A 20,453-nucleotide genomic window follows, 5' to 3' on the forward strand; every position below is an offset into this window, starting at 1 on the left:
TCTTCTAACCGCAAATGATTGGTATTTATGCTTAGTAGCGAAGTTCTCAGCAGGCAAAGCAGCGGGATGGTAACACTAATGATGGCCGAATCGCCACTCACCATTTGGGTAGACTCCTCAAAGTTTCCGAGGACCTGGCAGATATCGGCTATCCATGCCTACTCCTCTGTAAAGAACTGCGGAGGCTGACTACCACTCCACCGCCCATGTTGCAGCTGGTATTCCACAATTGCTTTACGCTGCTCGTACAGCCTGGCCAACATGTGCATTGTAGAATTCCAGCACGTGGACACGTCCCTCAGCAGTTGATGCTCTGGCAGCTGAAACCGACGTTGCAGGGTCCTGAGGGTGGCAGCGTCTGTGGTGGACTTGCGGAAGTGTGCACATACATAGCACTCCTTGCCGAGCAGGTCAGACAAGAAACCGCTGAACCAACAGATTGAAGACCTGCACCAGGCATGGCACGTGTGTGAGGCTGCCAAGCTGCAGAGCCACCACCAGGTTATGGCCGTTGTCACACATGACCATACCTGGTTGGAGGCTCTGGGGTGAAACCCAGAGGTCAGTCTGCTCTGTCAACCCTGTAACAGCTCAGGGGCCGTGTGCCTCTTCTCACCTAAGCTGATTAGTTTCAGCATGGCTTGCTGACGCTTACCCACAGCTGAGCTGCCGCGCTGCGCGCTACTGACTGCTGGCGACGTGCTCACACTTAATAATTGAGAGGTGGAGGTGGCAGAGGAGGAGGGGGGGGGGGGGGATTGGAGAAGGTGGCATAATACGCCACAGATACCAGCACAGAGGTAGGACCTGCTATTCTTGGTGTGGGTAGCATGTGAGTGGTCCCAGGCTCTGACTCTGTCCCAGCCTCCACCAAGTTTACCCAATGTGCCGTCAGGGAGATATAGTGGCCCTGCCCACCAGTACTTGCCCACATGTGTGTTATTAAGTAGACCTTCCCAGTAACTGTGTTGTTGAGGGCACGGGTAGTGTTGAGGGAGACGTGCTGGTGTAGAGCGGGGACGGCACATCGGGAAAAATAGTGGCGACTGGGGACCGAGTAGCATGGGACCGCCGCCCTTATCATGTTTTTGAAAGCCTCTTTTTCCACAAGCCTGTATGGCAGTATCTCCAGGCTGATTAATTTGGCAATGTGCACGTTTAAAGCTTGTGCATGGGGGTGGGTGGCGGCATATTTGCGCCTTCGCTTGAACGATTGTGTTAGCGACAGCTGAATGCTGTGCTGGGAGACATTGCTAGAGGCCGTGGAGGACCGTCGAGGTGAGGATGTGGGTGCAGGCCGGGAGACGCTCATGCCTGCATCCTGGGAGGGGGATTGGATCTGTGTGGCATGTTGTGGCACAGGGGAAGAGGCAGTGGTGTGACCCGGGGGCAGTGAATGGCCTTCGTCCCACCTTGTGTGGTGCTTGGCTATCATATGCCTGCGCATGCTGGTGAGGCTGGTAGTGGTGGCTCCCCGGCTGATCTTGGTGCAGCACAGGTTGCACACCACTGTTCATCGGTCGTCTACACTCTCACTGAAAAGCATCCATACCTTTGAACATCTAGCCCTCTGCACGGAAGTTTGCTGTGAGGGGGTTCTGTGGGAAACAGTTGGGGATTCTTCGCTCTGGCCCTGCCTCTCCCCCTGGCCACCCCACTGCTTCTTCCAACCTGTCCTGCTGTTGCACTTGCCTTCCCCTCTGAAGCCTTGTCTTCAGTAGCAAGCCTGGTGGGGTCAGTCACCTCATCGTCCAGCAGCTCTTTCTCCGAATCCTCTGTGCGCTCCTCACTCGGACTTACTGCCCTTACTACTACCTCACTAACAGACAACTGTCTCTCCGTATAGATGTAGCCAGGCCAGCACTCAAGATCTGTTTCTTTTTAAATAAAAGTCATCTTTATTCCTCAATACAATGAAAGCGACGTTTCGATCCTCAGATCTTTGTCAAGCCTGAGGATCGAAACGTTGCTTTCATTGTATTGAGGAATAAAGATGACTTTTATTTAAAAAGAAACAACTCTTGAGTGCTGGCCTGGCTACATCTATACGGATTACTGCTTTTCTGATCCTAGGGTCTGGATCACCAACTGGGATCGTGCACCATAGGCTGCTATAAGCCTGGATGTAAATCAACTGGTAGTGCTGCTTCTCCTACCTAATTCAGACAACTGTGTCTCATCATCCTCATCCACAAAAAGCTCTTGAGACAGTTGCCAGAAGTCCCCAGCCTCATCACCTGGACTCCGGGAACTTTCCAAAGGTTAGGCATCGGTCACGACAAACTCCTTAGGTGAGAGAGGAACTGTTTTTTCCCACTCTGGGCAGGTACCTGAGAACAGTTCCTGGGAGTCTGCTTGCTCAGAATATGTCATTTTTCTGGAGTGATGAGGCTGGGAGGAAGGAGGAGCAGCCAGAGGATTCAGAGGTGCAGGCCAAGTAAACCAAAACAAGAGGAAAATCGTAATGAGCAGCATGGGGACATGGCATTTGTTTTGAAGTTGATCATGGTCCCTTTTTGTATGTGGAGTTACTTGGAGTCTTTTACCGCCTTTTATGGAAGCATAGATGGCACATTTAAATCTAAAAGATATACTTACAGGAACTCATATCTTATCATTGCTTTAAATACAGGTTGTTCAGATGAATGGGGTTGTGAAGAAACTACACCAGGTAAATTGGACCAATACTTTAATTGTTTCCTCTTTGTGGTCCTATAACATTACCAGATAAGTTTAATTGCCTTACAAATGAAAAACACCCAGGAAATTCAAGTCACGGAGCTTTGAAATGTCATATACAAAAACGATCAAGATAAAATATTCTATTCTGTGTTTCACCAGAAAAGGATTGTTTTTCAAATCTCTCCTTGGGCCCCCAGTAGAGTTAAATTCTTTAGTCTTAAGCTTTGATTATAATAGGGAAATGTAGCAGAGCAGAGTGAAATTGTCCTTCTATAGACTGACGTGTTGGAGAGGCATTATTGCTGATCAGGTCAACAGAAATCTTGTCTGGCCTAACTATTACTTGAAATACAATTCTGCCCATGTGGCACCAGGAATCTCATATAGTCACTAAGGCGTGGCATTAAAATCACGGCAATATTGCTGGTAGCTTATACTGGAGTAAAAGCCATGTGACTGAGTTCTATCTTTCACAGACTTTTTTTTACGGTAATAGCATTTGCAGATTTATCCTACCCTGTTAATTTATGTGGCTTGTGAGGTTGAAGATGGCCTGTCTTATGCCATTTCCACAGGGTTTCAGTTTGCTTTTGTATAAACAGCTGATCCAAACTAATTGGCTTTGGAAAGTGTCTGGTTGAATTCACAACATATTTCTGGTTATAATATCCACCTCCTTGATCTCCCGGTACACCTAAGGTAGCACATCAATAGAACAGAAGAAAAGTTGTGGCCCAAAACTATGAAAAAAGGACTCTTTGTTGTCAGTTCCTATGAGCTTTCGTTTAACAATATCTTTTGATTCCTGCAAGCTGATGCAATTTTGTAGAATTTGTACTTTAAAAATGAATGGAATCTGTCGATTTAGTTCAGTTATTTTCTGTTTACAAGAAGAAAAGCACAATTGCTCTTCTACTTAAACCAGGAAGTACATAGCAAATAGAACATACTAGTGAAATGTATATGTTTTTTTAATAAATGCTTTCTGCATTTCTCTGGTTGTTTTTTTCCCTAGAAGTGTCCATACTATTATCTTTTCTAAATGTACATATCTAATCATTTTAAATCTGCATCTGTCAAATTCCATAAAATATGGTTTCCATTTTTATCATTATTCTAGGATATGAAGTGCCCACCGCAAAACCAGGTAACATGTGAAAAACATAAGATTTTTAAGATCATTATAAATAGAACATACTTTTTTGCAACTGTTTTTATAATATCTTGTTACAAGAATCAGCACTAGAAGCGGTTTTAAAAGCCTATCTAGCGTATGTTCATAGGTTATAGGTTTATTGTTTGCAAATGTTGGACTTCTTTTCTGTGGCCCACCGTTTAGCAGTCTTCAAAAAAATTATTCTCTACTGTTGAGGTCTTGCATCTACTACCTTTCTATAGCTTAAATTACTATCTATAATTGCTTGTTCATTTTATGTTTTAGCACTTAAAGCGTAAATTTGCATGTTATGTTAATATTACTTTTTGCAGAGTTTAGCAAGATATTATATTCTTTAAATTTTAATGTTTATATAGAATTTTTAGATTTGAATCCTGTAAAAAAAATTAAGCCATAAAGTGTTTTTTCAGACTTGTAATAAAATAACCCTTGTGGCTGCAAATGACTTCAAATAAGAAAAGGCACCGTATTTATAAAATGCCCACTCTATTTTTTCCTGGCCTCCTGCCTGCTCGTTTACCTTTGCACCTTGATGGTGTAAACTTTTCATTATATGACCCTATAGTCACTCTCGGGCTGTAGTGGTGACAACCCATACCCATTAACCCCTTGAGTGGCACGCCCGTAAAATTTCCGGGACGAGCTCCACTGCTCATAGCAACATAGCCCAGAGGATTTCCGGGCTATGTATCACTATGGGAGCTGCAGAGCACAATGCCACAAGCTGTGACAGTGTGCTCTGCCTGCACAGACCCAGAGAGAACAAAGCAAGGGCTTTGAAAAACCAGCAGAAGATATTGCAGATATGTCGGCAATCTGCTGCACTGGTTTGTTTACAGGTTGCCATAGAGACCATCGGCTTGTCAGAAGCAAGCCGATGGTCTCTGTGGCAGGGAGAGCTGGTTGTTAGCTGTCAGAGGACAGCTAGGTACTAGCTCTTACAGCAGAGATAAGAGAAAACCTCAGATCTCTGCTGTGTTAACCCCTTACATGCTGCAGTCTATGTGACTGCAGCATGTAAAGGGCTGTCACTGCAGCATGTAAAGGGCTGTCACCATCGGACCCCCGGAATGTGATCAGGGGTCCTGATGGGTCCCTGTAGAAGCCCCCTAAAGGGACAAAAAAAAACAATTAAAATTAAAAAAAAAAAAAGTTAAAAAATTATAAAAAAATAATAAAAACACTTGTCTCCCTTTACTTTGTAAAAAAATCAAAAATACAATCACACATGTGGTATCCATGCATCGTAATGACCCAGAGAAGGAAGTTAATGCATTATTTAACCCCTTAATGACATGGCCCCTTTTTTTCTTTTTTCCCCATTTCTTTTTTTGCTCCCCCCCCTGTTTAAAAAATCACAACTTGTCCCGCAAAAAACAAGCCCTCATATGGCCATGTCAATGGAAAAATGAAAAAGTTATGGCTCTTGAGACGCAACTGCAAAATTAGTTGAAATTCAATGATTGGACCATTTTAAAAAACCTGCCCTGGTGGGCACGACAGGGTGGTAGGAAACCCGCCACTCAAGGGGTTAACATGGCCACTGTAGCTCAAGATTGCCCCTGTGGTAACATGTAAATTAAACAGGAAGTCAATGATAGCAATAAAGTAAACCAAAACAAGAGAAAAATCGTAATGAGCAGCATGGGGACATGGCATTTGTTTTGAAGTTGATCATGGTCCCTTTTTGTATGTGGAGTTACTTGCAGTCTTTTACCGCCTTTTATGGAAGCATAGATGGCACATTTGAATAAAATCTAAAAGATATACTTACAGGAACTCATATCTTATTATTGCTTTAAATACAGGTTGTTCAGATGAATGGGGTTGTGAAGAAACTACACCAGGTAAATTGGACCAATACTTTAATTGTTTCCTCTTTGTGGTCCTATAACATTACCAGATAAGTTTAATTGCCTTACAAATGAAAAACAGCCAGGAAATTCAAGTCACGGAGCTTTGAAATGTCATATACACAAAAACGATCAAGATAAAATATTCTATTCTGTGTTTCACCAGAAAAGGATTGTTTTTCAAATCTCTCCTTGGGCCCCCAGTAGAGTTAAATTCTTTAGTCTTAAGCTTTGATTATAATAGGGAAATGTAGCAGAGCAGAGTGAAATTGTCCTTTTATAGACTGACGTGTTGGAGAGGCATTATTGCTGATCAGGTCAACAGAAATCTTGTCTGGCCTAACTATTACTTGAAATACAATTCTGCCCATGTGGCACCAGGAATCTCATATAATCACTAAGGCGTGGCATTAAAATCACGGCAATATTGCTGGTAGCTTATACTGGAGTAAAAGCCATGTGACTGAGTTCTATCTTTCACAGACTTTTTTTTACGGTAATAGCATTTGCAGATTTATCCTACCCTGTTAATTTATGTGGCTTGTGAGGTTGAAGATGGCCTGTCTTATGCCATTTCCACAGGGTTTCAGTTTGCTTTTGTATAAACAGCTGATCCAAACTAATTGGCTTTGGAAAGTGTCTGGTTGAATTCACAACATATTTCTGGTTATAATGTCCACCTCCTTGATCTCCCGGTACACCTAAGGTAGCACATCAATAGAACAGAAGAAAAGTTGTGGCCCAAAACTATGAAAAAAGGACTCTTTTTTGTCAGTTCCTATGAGCTTTCTTTTAACAATATCTTTTGATTCCTGCAAGCTGATGCAATTTTGTAGAATTTGTACTTTAAAAATGAATGGAATCTGTCGATTTAGTTCAGTTATTTTCTGTTTACAAGAAGAAAAGCACAATTGCTCTTCTACTTAAACCAGGAAGTACATAGCAAATAGAACATTCTAGTGAAATGTATACGTTTTTTTAAAAAAGCGCTTTCTGCATTTCTCTGGTTGTTTTTTTCCCTAGAAGTGTCCATACTATTATCTTTTCTAAATGTACATATCTAATCATTTTAAATCTGCATCTGTCAAATTCCATAAAATATGGTTTCCATTTTTATCATTATTCTAGGATATGAAGTACCCACCGCAAAACCAGGTAAAATGTGAAAAACATAAGATTTTTAAGATCATTATAAATAGAACATACTTTTTTCCAACTGTTTTTATAATATCTTGTTACAAGAATCAGCACTAGAAGCGGTTTTAAAAGCCTATTTAGGGTATGTTCATAGGTTATAGGTTTATTGTTTGCAAATGCTGGACTTCTTTTCTGTGGCCCACCGTGTATCATTCTTTAAAAAAAATTATTCTCTACTGTTGAGGTCTTGCATTTACTACCTTTCTATAGCTTAAATTACTATCTATAATTGCTTGTTCATTTTATGTTTTAGCACTTAAAGCGTAAATTTGCATGTTATGGTAATATTACTTTTTGCAGAGTTTAGCAAGATATTATATTCTTTAGATTTTTATGTTTATATAGAATTTTTAGATTTGAATCCTGTAAAAATATTAAGCCATAGTGTTTTTTCAGACTTGTAATAAAATAACCCTTGTGGCTGCAAATGACTTCAAATAAGAAAAGGCACCGTATTTATAAAATGCCCACTCTATTTTTTCCTGGCCTCCTGCCTGCTCTTGTTTACCTTTGCACCTTGAGGCCTTAGTCAGACGGGTGTTTTTAGCCGCGATTTGCGCATGCGTCCGGCGATTTTATAAAACTATTGCTTTGCAATGGTATCGGACACATGAGCGCTTTTTATGCGCTCGTTCGATAAATTATAGAACAGAAAATCGCAAATCGCACCTATCTGCGATCTGCGATTCCTGTTCTCTTCTGTATATGTACTCAATGGGGCCGGCGGCAGCAGCGCCGACCCCATTGAGAACATATAGAAGACAAATCATTCTTCTCTGCCACAGCTGTAACAGCTGTGGCAGAGAAGAACGATGTTTGCCCATTGAATTCAATGGAGCGGCAATACAGCCGCTCCATTGAAAGCAATGAGCTGCCGGCGTGCGCGGGGTGAATTGTCGGGAAGGGGTTAAATATAAAAGCCCTTCCCTGCAATTCATCCTAAAATGTGTTAAAATAAAAAAAAATTGTATACTCACCTTTCCGCTGCAGCCGGAGTCCAGCCGCGGCCGCTGTCAGTTCTCCTGAACTGCTTCTCGGCACTATTCAGCCGGCGGGGCTTTAAAATCCCCGCCTGCTGAATGATCTGCCTCTGATTGGTCACAGCCCTGACCAATCAGAGGCCGGTTTCACTCACACACCCATTCATGAATTCATGAATGGGTGAGTGACTGCTGCCTCTCAGCGCTGAGCCAATCAGGGGCAGGTCTGACTCACATCCATTCATGAATTCATGAATGGGTGTGAGTGAGGCATGCCTCTGATTGGCTCAGCGCTGAGCCAATCAGGGGGCAGGTCTGACTCACACCCCCTTCACACCCACTGCAGGACGGCCGCGCGGCGCTCCGGCTGCCGGGAGAAAGTGAGTATACAATTTTTTTTTATTTTAACACATTTTAGGATGAATTGCAGGGAAGGGCTTATATATTTAAGCCCTTACCGACAATTCATCCCAGACTCGGCCGCAGCGCATTGCTTTAAATGGAGGCGGCTCTATTGCCGTCTCCATTGAATGCAATGCGCTGGACAGCTCCGGCCCGTTTCTAATGAAACGCGGCTAGGAGCAGATTTTCGGGTGATTTCCGGGCGACTTGCGCGCAACGGTCACGCGATTTGCGGATGCGCATCCGTCATGCGATCCGCAAATCGCGCCAAAAAACGCCCGTGTGACTAAGGCCTGATGGTGTAAGTTTTTCATCATATGACCCTATAGTCACTCTCGGGCTGTAGTGGTGACAACCCATACCCATTAACATGGCCACTGTAGCTCAAGATTGCCCCTGTGGTAACATGTAAATTAAACAGGAAGTCAATGATAGCAATAAAGTAAACCAAAACAAGAGAAAAATCGTAATGAGCAGCATGGGGACATGGCATTTGTTTTGAAGTTGATCATAGTCCCTTTTTGTATGTGGAGTTACTTGGAGTCTTTTACCGCCTTTTATGGAAGCATAGATGGCACATTTGAATAAAATCTAAAAGATATACTTACAGGAACTCATATCTTATTATTGCTTTAAATACAGGTTGTTCAGATGAATGGGGTTGTGAAGAAACTACACCAGGTAAATTGGACCAATACTTTAATTGTTTCCTCTTTGTGGTCCTATAACATTACCAGATAAGTTTAATTGCCTTACAAATGAAAAACAGCCAGGAAATTCAAGTCACGGAGCTTTGAAATGTCATATACACAAAAACGATCAAGATAAAATATTCTATTCTGTGTTTCACCAGAAACGGATTGTTTTTCAAATCTCTCTTTGGGCACCCAGTAGAGTTAAATTCTTTAGTCCTAAGCTATGATTATAATAGGGAAATGTAGCCGAGCAGAATGAAATTATCCTTCTATAGATTGACGTGTTGGAGAGGCATTATTGCTAATCAGGTCAACAGAAATCTTGTCTTGCCTAACTATTACTTGAAATACAATTCTGCCCATGTGGCACCAGGAATCTCATATAGTCGCTAAGGCGTGGCATTAAAATCACGGCAATATTGCTGGTAGCTTATACTGGAGTAAAAGCCATGTGACTGAGTTCTGTCTTTCACAGACTTTTTTTTACGGTAATAGCATTTGCAGATTTATCCTACCCTGTTAATTTATGTGGCTTGTGAGGTTGAAGATGGCCTGTCTTATGCCATTTCCACAGGGTTTCAGTTTGCTTTTGTATAAACAGCTGATCCAAACTAATTGGCTTTGGAAAGTGTCTGGTTGAATTCACAACATATTTCTGGTTATAATGTCCACCTCCTTGATCTCCCGGTACACCTAAGGTAGCACATCAATAGAACAGAAGAAAAGTTGTGGCCCAAAACTATGAAAAAAGGACTCTTTGTTGTCAGTTCCTATGAGCTTTCTTTTAACAATATCTTTTGATTCCTGCAAGCTGATGCAATTTTGTAGAATTTGTACTTTAAAAATGAATGGAATCTGTCGATTTAGTTCAGTTATTTTCTGTTTACAAGAAGAAAAGCACAATTGCTCTTCTACTTAAACCAGGAAGTACATAGCAAATAGAACATTCTAGTGAAATGTATACGTTTTTTTAAAAAAGCGCTTTCTGCATTTCTCTGGTTGTTTTTTTCCCTAGAAGTGTCCATACTATTATCTTTTCTAAATGTACATATCTAATCATTTTAAATCTGCATCTGTCAAATTCCATAAAATATGGTTTCCATTTTTATCATTATTCTAGGATATGAAGTACCCACCGCAAAACCAGGTAAAATATGAAAAACATAAGATTTTTAAGATCATTATAAATAGAACATACTTTTTTGCAACTGTTTTTATAATATCTTGTTACAAGAATCAGCACTAGAAGCGGTTTTAAAAGCCTATTTAGGGTATGTTCATAGGTTATAGGTTTATTGTTTGCAAATGCTGGACTTCTTTTCTGTGGCCCACCGTGTAGCAGTCTTCAAAAAAATTATTCTCTACTGTTGAGGTCTTGCATCTACTACCTTTCTATAGCTTAAATTACTATCTATAATTGCTTGTTCATTTTATGTTTTAGCACTTAAAGCGTAAATTTGCATGTTATGTTAATATTACTTTTTGCAGAGTTTAGCAAGATATTATATTCTTTAGATTTTTATGTTTATATAGAATTTTTAGATTTGAATCCTGTAAAAAAATTAAGCCATAAAGTGTTTTTTCAGACTTGTAATAAAATAACCCTTGTGGCTGCAAATGACTTCAAATAAGAAAAGGCACCGTATTTATAAAATGCCCACTCTATTTTTTCCTGGCCTCCTGCCTGCTCTTGTTTACCTTTGCACCTTGATGGTGTAACTTTTTCATCATATGACCCTATAGTCACTCTCGGGCTGTAGTGGTGACAACCCATACCCATTCACATGGCCACTGTAGCTCAAGATTGCCCCTGTGGTAACATGTAAATTAAACAGAAAGTCAATGATAGCAATAAAGTAAACCAAAACAAGAGAAAAATCGTAATGAGCAGCATGGGGACATGGCATTTGTTTTGAAGTTGATCATGGTCCCTTTTTGTATGTGGAGTTACTTGGAGTCTTTTACCGCCTTTTATGGAAGCATAGATGGCACATTTGAATAAAATCTAAAAGATATACTTACAGGAACTCATATCTTATCATTGCTTTAAATATAGGTTGTTCAGATGAATGGGGTTGTGAAGAAACTACACCAGGTAAATTGGACCAATACTTTAATTGTTTCCTCTTTGTGGTCCTGTAACATTACCAGATAAGTTTAATTGCCTTACAAATGAAAAACAGCCAGGAAATTCAAGTCACGGAGCTTTGAAATGTCATATACACAAAAACAATCAAGATAAAATATTCTATTCTGTGTTTCACCAGAAAAGGATTGTTTTTCAAATCTGTCTTTGGGCCCCCAGTAGAGTTAAATTCTTTAGTCCTAAGCTATGATTATAATAGGGAAATGTAGCCGAGCAGAATGAAATTATCCTTCTATAGATTGACGTGTTGGAGAGGCATTATTGCTAATCAGGTCAACAGAAATCTTGTCTTGCCTAACTATTACTTGAAATACAATTCTGCCCATGTGGCACCAGGATCTCATATAGTCGCTAAGGCGTGGCATTAAAATCACGGCAATATTGCTGGTAGCTTATACTGGAGTAAAAGCCATGTGACTGAGTTCTGTCTTTCACAGACTTTTTTTTACGGTAATAGCATTTGCAGATTTATCCTACCCTGTTAATTTATGTGGCTTGTGAGGTTGAAGATGGCCTGTCTTATGCCATTTCCACAGGGTTTCAGTTTGCTTTTGTATAAACAGCTGATCCAAACTAATTGGCTTTGGAAAGTGTCTGGTTGAATTCACAACATATTTCTGGTTATAATGTCCACCTCCTTGATCTCCCGGTACACCTAAGGTAGCACATCAATAGAACAGAAGAAAAGTTGTGGCCCAAAACTATGAAAAAAGGACTCTTTGTTGTCAGTTCCTATGAGCTTTCTTTTAACAATATCTTTTGATTCCTGCAAGCTGATGCAATTTTGTAGAATTTGTAGTTTAAAAATGAATGGAATCTGTCGATGTAGTTCAGTTATTTTCTGTTTACAAGAAGAAAAGCACAATTGCTCTTCTACTTAAACCAGGAAGTACATAGCAAATAGAACATTCTAGTGAAATGTATACGTTTTTTTAAAAAAGCGCTTTCTGCATTTCTCTGGTTGTTTTTTTCCCTAGAAGTGTCCATACTATTATCTTTTCTAAATGTACATATCTAATCATTTTAAATCTGCATCTGTCAAATTCCATAAAATATGGTTTCCATTTTTATCATTATTCTAGGATATGAAGTACCCACCGCAAAACCAGGTAAAATGTGAAAAAAATAAGATATTTAAGATCATTATAAATAGAACATACTTTTTTGCAACTGTTTTTATAATATCTTGTTACAAGAATCAGCACTAGAAGCGGTTTTAAAAGCCTATTTAGGGTATGTTCATAGGTTATAGGTTTATTGTTTGCAAATGCTGGACTTCTTTTCTGTGGCCCACCGTGTAGCAGTCTTCAAAAAAATTATTCTCTACTGTTGAGGTCTTGCATCTACTACCTTTCTATAGCTTAAATTACTGTCTATAAATGCTTGTTCATTTTATGTTTTAGCACTTAAAGCGTAAATTTGCATGTTATGGGAATTTTACTATTTGCACAAGTTTAGCAAGATATTATATTCTTTAGATTTTTATGTTTATGTAGAATTTTTAGATTTGAATCATGTAAAAAAAAAATTAAGCCATAAAGTGTTTTTTCAGACTTGTAATAAAATAACCCTTGTGGCTGCAAATGACTTCAAACAAGAAAAGGCACCGTATTTATAAAATGCCCACTCTATTTTTTCCTGGCCTCCTGCCTGCTCTTGTTTACCTTTGCACCTTGATGGTGTAACTTTTTCATCATATGACCCTATAGTCACTCTCGGGCTGTAGTGGTGACAACCCATACCCATTCACATGGCCACTGTAGCTCAAGATTGCCCCTGTGGTAACATGTAAATTAAACAGGAAGTCAATGATAGCAATAAAGTAAACCAAAAACAAGAGGAAAATCGTAATGAGCAGCATGGGGACATGGCATTTGTTTTGAAGTTGATCATGGTCCCTTTTTGTATGTGGAGTTACTTGGAGTCTTTTACCGCCTTTTATGGAAGCATAGATGGCACATTTGAATAAAATCTAAAAGATATACTTACAGGAACTCATATCTAATCATTGCTTTAAATACAGGTTGTTCAGATGAATGGGGTTGTGAAGAAACTACACCAGGTAAATTGGACCAATACTTTAATTGTTTCCTCTTTGTGGTCCTATAACATTACCAGATAAGTTTAATTGCCTTACAAATGAAAAACAGCCAGGAAATTCAAGTCACGGAGCTTTGAAATGTCATATACACAAAAACAATCAAGATAAAATATTCTATTCTGTGTTTCACCAGAAACTGATTGTTTTTCAAATCTCTCTTTGGGCCCCCAGTAGAGTTAAATTCTTTAGTCCTAAGCTTTGATTATAATAGGGAAATGTAGCCGAGCAGAATTAAATTATCCTTCTATAGACTAACGTGTTGGAGAGGCATTATTGCTAATCAGGTCAACAGAAATCTTGTCTTGCCTAACTATTACTTGAAATACAATTCTGCCCATGTGGCACCAGGAATCTCATATAATCACTAAGGCGTGGCATTAAAATCACGGCAATATTGCTGGTAGCTTATACTGGAGTAAAAGCCATGTGACTGAGTTCTATCTTTCACAGACTTTTTTTTACGGTAATAGCATTTGCAGATTTATCCTACCCTGTTAATTTATGTGGCTTGTGAGGTTGAAGATGGCCTGTCTTATGCCATTTCCACAGGGTTTCAGTTTGCTTTTGTATAAACAGCTGATCCAAACTAATTGGCTTTGGAAAGTGTCTGGTTGAATTCACAACATATTTCTGGTTATAATGTCCACCTCCTTGATCTCCCGGTACACCTAAGGTAGCACATCAATAGAACAGAAGAAAAGTTGTGGCCCAAAACTATGAAAAAAGGACTCTTTGTTGTCAGTTCCTATGAGCTTTCTTTTAACAATATCTTTTGATTCCTGCAAACTGATGCAATTTTGTAGAATTTATACTTTAAAAATGAATGGAATCTGTCGATTTAGTTCAGTTATTTTCTGTTTACAAGAAGAAAAGCACAATTGCTCTTCTACTTAAACCAGGAAGTACATAGCAAATAGAACATTCTAGTGAAATGTATACGTTTTTAAAAAAAAACGCTTTCTGCATTTCTCTGGTTGTTTTTTTCCCTAGAAGTGTCCATAGTATTATCTTTTCTAAATGTACATATCTAATCATTTTAAATCTGCATCTGTCAAATTCCATAAAATATGGTTTCCATTTTTATCATTATTCTAGGATATGAAGTACCCACCGCAAAACAAGGTAAAATGTGAAAAACATAAGATTTTTAAGATCATTATAAATAGAACATGCTTTTTTGCACCTGTGTTTATAATATCTTGTTACAAGAATCAGCACTAGAAGCGGTTTTAAAAGCCTATTTAGGGTATGTTCATAGGTTATAGGTTTATTGTTTGCAAATGCTGGACTTCTTTTCTGTGGCCCACCGTTTAGCAGTCTTCAAAAAAATTATTCTCTACTGTTGAGGTCTTGCATCTACTACCTTTCTATAGCTTAAAGGGGTTGTCACGCGAAACAAAGTGGGTCTATACACTTCTGTATGGCCATATTAATGCACTTTGTAATGTACATTGTGCATTAATTATGAGACATACAGAAGTTATCAAAAGTTATTCACTTACCTGTTCCGTTGGTGGCGTCCTCGTCTCCATGGTGCCCGTCTAATTTTCAGCGTCTAATGGTCAAATTAGACGCACTTGCGCAGTCCGGGTCTTCTTCTTTTCTCAATGGGGCTCCGTGTAGCTCCGCCCCGTCACGTGCCGATTCCAGCCAATCAGGAGGCTGGAATCGGCAATGGACCGCACAGAAGCCCTGCGGTCCACCGAGGGAGAAGATCCCGGCGGCCATCTTCAGCAGGTAAGTAAGAAGTCACCGGAGCGCGGGGATTCAGGTAAGCGCTGTGCGGTGTTCTTTTTTAACCCCTGCATCGGGGTTGTCTCGCGCCGAACGGGGGGGGGGGGGTTTGAAAAAAAAAAAAACCGTTTCGGCGCGGGACAACCCCTTTAAATTACTATCTATAATTGCTTGTTCATTTTATGTTTTAGCACTTAAAGCGTAAATTTGCATGTTATGTTAATATTACTTTTTGCAGAAGTTTAGCAAGATATTATATTCTTTAGATTTTTACGTTTATATAGAATTTTTAGATTTGAATCCTGTAAAAAAAATTAAGCCATAAAGTGTTTTTTCAGACTTGTAATAAAATAACCCTTGTGGCTGCAAATGACTTCAAATAAGAAAAGGCACCGTATTTATAAAATGCCCACTCTATTTTCTCCTGGCCTCCTGCCTGCTCTTGTTTACCTTTGCACCTTGATGGTGTAAATTTTTCATCATATGACCCTATAGTCACTCTCGGGCTGTAGTGGTGACAACCCATGCCCATTAACATGGCCACTGTAGCTCAAGATTGCCCCTGTGGTAACATGTAAATTAAACAGGAAGTCAATGATAGCAATAAAGTAAACCAAAACAAGAGAAAAATCGTAATGAGCAGCATGGGGACATGGCATTTGTTTTGAAGTTGATCATGGTCCCTTTTTGTATGTGGAGTTACTTGGAGTCTTTTACCGCCTTTTATGGAAGCATAGATGGCACATTTGAATAAAATCTAAAAGATATACTTACAGGAACTCATATCTTATCATTGCTTTAAATACAGGTTGTTCAGATGAATGGGGTTGTGAAGAAACTACACCAGGTAAATTGGACCAATACTTTAATTGTTTCCTCTTTGTGGTCCTATAACATTACCAGATAAGTTTAATTGCCTTACAAATGAAAAACAGCCAGGAAATTCAAGTCACGGAGCTTTGAAATGTCATATACACAAAAACAATCAAGATAAAATATTCTATTCTGTGTTTCACCAGAAACTGATTGTTTTTCAAATCTCTCTTTGGGCCCCCAGTAGAGTTAAATTCTTTAGTCCTAAGCTTTGATTATAATAGGGAAATGTAGCCGAGCAGAATGAAATTATCCTTCTATAGACTAACGTGTTGGAGAGGCATTATTGCTAATCAGGTCAACAGAAATCTTGTCTTGCCTAACTATTACTTGAAATACAATTCTGCCCATGTGGCACCAGGAATCTCATATAATCACTAAGGCGTGGCATTAAAATCACGGCAATATTGCTGGTAGCTTATACTGGAGTAAAAGCCATGTGACTGAGTTCTATCTTTCACAGACTTTTTTTTACGGTAATAGCATTTGCAGATTTATCCTACCCTGTTAATTTATGTGGCTTGTGAGGTTGAAGATGGCCTGTCTTATGCCATTTCCACAGAGTTTCAGTTTGCTTTTTTATAAACAGCTGATCAAAACTTATTGGCTTTGGAAAGTGTCTGGTTGAATTCACAACATATTTCTGGTTATAATGTCCACCTCCTTGATCTCCCGGTACACCTAAGGTAGCACATCAATAGAACAGAAGAAAAGTTGTGGCCCAAAACTATGAAAAAAGGACTCTTTTTTGTCAGTTCCTATGAGCTTTCTTTTAACAATATCTTTTGATTCCTGCAAGCTGATGCAATTTTGTAGAATTTGTACTTTAAAAATGAATGGAATCTGTCGATTTAGTTCAGTTATTTTCTGTTTACAAGAAGAAAAGCACAATTGCTCTTCTACTTAAACCAGGAAGTACATAGCAAATAGAACATACTAGTGAAATGTATACGTTTTTTAAAAAAGCGCTTTCTGCATTTCTCTGGTTGTTTTTTTCCCCAGAAGTGTCCATACTATTATCTTTTCTAAATGTACATATCTAATCATTTTAAATCTGCATCTGTCAAATTCCATAAAATATGGTTTCCATTTTTATCATTATTCTAGGATATGAAGTACCCACCGCAAAACCAGGTAAAATGTGAAAAACATAAGATTTTTAAGATCATTATAAATAGAACATACTTTTTTGCAACTGTTTTTATAATATCTTGTTACAAGAATCAGCACTAGAAGCGGTTTTAAAAGCCTATTTAGGGTATGTTCATAGGTTATAGCTTTATTGTTTGCAAATGCTGGACTTCTTTTCTGTGGCCCACCGTGTAGCAGTCTTCAAAAAAATTATTCTCTACTGTTGAGGTCTTGCATGTACTACCTTTCTATAGCTTAAATTACTATCTATAATTGCTTGTTCATTTTATGTTTTAGCACTTAAAGCGTAAATTTGCATGTTATGTTAATATTACTTTTTGCAGAAGTTTAGCAAGATATTATATTCTTTAGATTTTTACGTTTATAGAGAATTTTTAAATTTGAATCCTGTAAAAAAAATTAAGCCATAAAGTGTTTTTTCAGACTTGTAATAAAATAACCCTTGTGGCTGCAAATGACTTCAAATAAGAAAAGGCACCGTATTTATAAAATGCCCACTCTATTTTCTCCTGGCCTCCTGCCTGCTCTTGTTTACCTTTGCACCTTGATGGTGTAAATTTTTCATCATATGACCCTATAGTCACTCTCGGGCTGTAGTGGTGACAACCCATGCCCATTAACATGGCCACTGTAGCTCAAGATTGCCCCTGTGGTAACATGTAAATTAAACAGGAAGTCAATGATAGCAATAAAGTAAACCAAAACAAGAGAAAAATCGTAATGAGCAGCATGGGGACATGGCATTTGTTTTGAAGTTGATCATGGTCCCTTTTTGTATGTGGAGTTACTTGGAGTCTTTTACCGCCTTTTATGGAAGCATAGATGGCACATTTGAATAAAATCTAAAAGATATACTTACAGGAACTCATATCTTATCATTGCTTTAAATACAGGTTGTTCAGATGAATGGGGTTGTGAAGAAACTACACCAGGTAAATTGGACCAATACTTTAATTGTTTCCTCTTTGTGGTCCTATAACATTACCAGATAAGTTTAATTGCCTTACAAATGAAAAACAGCCAGGACATTCAAGTCACGGAGCTTTGAAATGTCATATACACAAAAACAATCAAGATAAAATATTCTATTCTGTGTTTCACCAGAAACTGATTGTTTTTCAAATCTCTCTTTGGGCCCCCAGTAGAGTTAAATTCTTTAGTCCTAAGCTTTGATTATAATAGGGAAATGTAGCCGAGCAGAATGAAATTATCCTTCTATAGACTAACGTGTTGGAGAGGCATTATTGCTAATCAGGTCAACAGAAATCTTGTCTTGCCTAACTATTACTTGAAATACAATTCTGCCCATGTGGCACCAGGAATCTCATATAATCACTAAGGCGTGGCATTAAAATCACGGCAATATTGCTGGTAGCTTATACTGGAGTAAAAGCCATGTGACTGAGTTCTATCTTTCACAGACTTTTTTTTACGGTAATAGCATTTGCAGATTTATCCTACCCTGTTAATTTATGTGGCTTGTGAGGTTGAAGATGGCCTGTCTTATGCCATTTCCACAGGGTTTCAGTTTGCTTTCTTATAAACAGCTGATCAAAACTTATTGGCTTTGGAAAGTGTCTGGTTGAATTCACTACATATTTCTGGTTATAATGTCCACCTCCTTGATCTCCCGGTACACCTAAGGTAGCACATCAATAGAACAGAAGAAAAGTTGTGGCCCAAAACTATGAAAAAAGGACTCTTTTTTGTCAGTTCCTATGAGCTTTCTTTTAACAATATCTTTTGATTCCTGCAAGCTGATGCAATTTTGTAGAATTTGTACTTTAAAAATGAATGGAATCTGTCGATTTAGTTCAGTTATTTTCTGTTTACAAGAAGAAAAGCACAATTGCTCTTCTACTTAAACCAGGAAGTACATAGCAAATAGAACATTCTAGTGAAATGTATACGTTTTTAAAAAAAAGCGCTTTCTGCATTTCTCTGGTTGTTTTTTTCCCTAGAAGTGTCCATACTATTATCTTTTCTAAATGTACATATCTAATCATTTTAAATCTGCATCTGTCAAATTCCATAAAATATGGTTTCCATTTTTATCATTATTCTAGGATATGAAGTACCCACCGCAAAACCAGGTAAAATGTGAAAAACATAAGATTTTTAAGATCATTATAAATAGAACATACTTTTTTGCAACTGTTTTTATAATATCTTGTTACAAGAATCAGCACTAGAAGCGGTTTTAAAAGCCTATTTAGGGTATGTTCATAGGTTATAGCTTTATTGTTTGCAAATGCTGGACTTCTTTTCTGTGGCCCACCGTGTAGCAGTCTTCAAAAAAATTATTCTCTACTGTTGAGGTCTTGCATGTACTACCTTTCTATAGCTTAAATTACTATCTATAATTGCTTGTTCATTTTATGTTTTAGCACTTAAAGCGTAAATTTGCATGTTATGTTAATATTACTTTTTGCAGAAGTTTAGCAAGATATTATATTCTTTAGATTTTTACGTTTATAGAGAATTTTTAAATTTGAATCCTGTAAAAAAAATTAAGCCATAAAGTGTTTTTTCAGACTTGTAATAAAATAACCCTTGTGGCTGCAAATGACTTCAAATAAGAAAAGGCACCGTATTTATAAAATGCCCACTCTATTTTCTCCTGGCCTCCTGCCTGCTCTTGTTTACCTTTGCACCTTGATGGTGTAAATTTTTCATCATATGACCCTATAGTCACTCTCGGGCTGTAGTGGTGACAACCCATGCCCATTAACATGGCCACTGTAGCTCAAGATTGCCCCTGTGGTAACATGTAAATTAAACAGGAAGTCAATGATAGCAATAAAGTAAACCAAAACAAGAGAAAAATCGTAATGAGCAGCATGGGGACATGGCATTTGTTTTGAAGTTGATCATGGTCCCTTTTTGTATGTGGAGTTACTTGGAGTCTTTTACCGCCTTTTATGGAAGCATAGATGGCACATTTGAATAAAATCTAAAAGATATACTTACAGGAACTCATATCTTATCATTGCTTTAAATACAGGTTGTTCAGATGAATGGGGTTGTGAAGAAACTACACCAGGTAAATTGGACCAATACTTTAATTGTTTCCTCTTTGTGGTCCTATAACATTACCAGATAAGTTTAATTGCCTTACAAATGAAAAACAGCCAGGACATTCAAGTCACGGAGCTTTGAAATGTCATATACACAAAAACAATCAAGATAAAATATTCTATTCTGTGTTTCACCAGAAACTGATTGTTTTTCAAATCTCTCTTTGGGCCCCCAGTAGAGTTAAATTCTTTAGTCCTAAGCTTTGATTATAATAGGGAAATGTAGCCGAGCAGAATGAAATTATCCTTCTATAGACTAACGTGTTGGAGAGGCATTATTGCTAATCAGGTCAACAGAAATCTTGTCTTGCCTAACTATTACTTGAAATACAATTCCGCCCATGTGGCACCAGGAATCTCATATAATCACTAAGGCGTGGCATT

Source organism: Eleutherodactylus coqui, chromosome 2 (assembly GCF_035609145.1).
Source record: "Eleutherodactylus coqui strain aEleCoq1 chromosome 2, aEleCoq1.hap1, whole genome shotgun sequence".
Classification (NCBI taxonomy): Eukaryota; Metazoa; Chordata; class Amphibia; order Anura; family Eleutherodactylidae; genus Eleutherodactylus; species Eleutherodactylus coqui.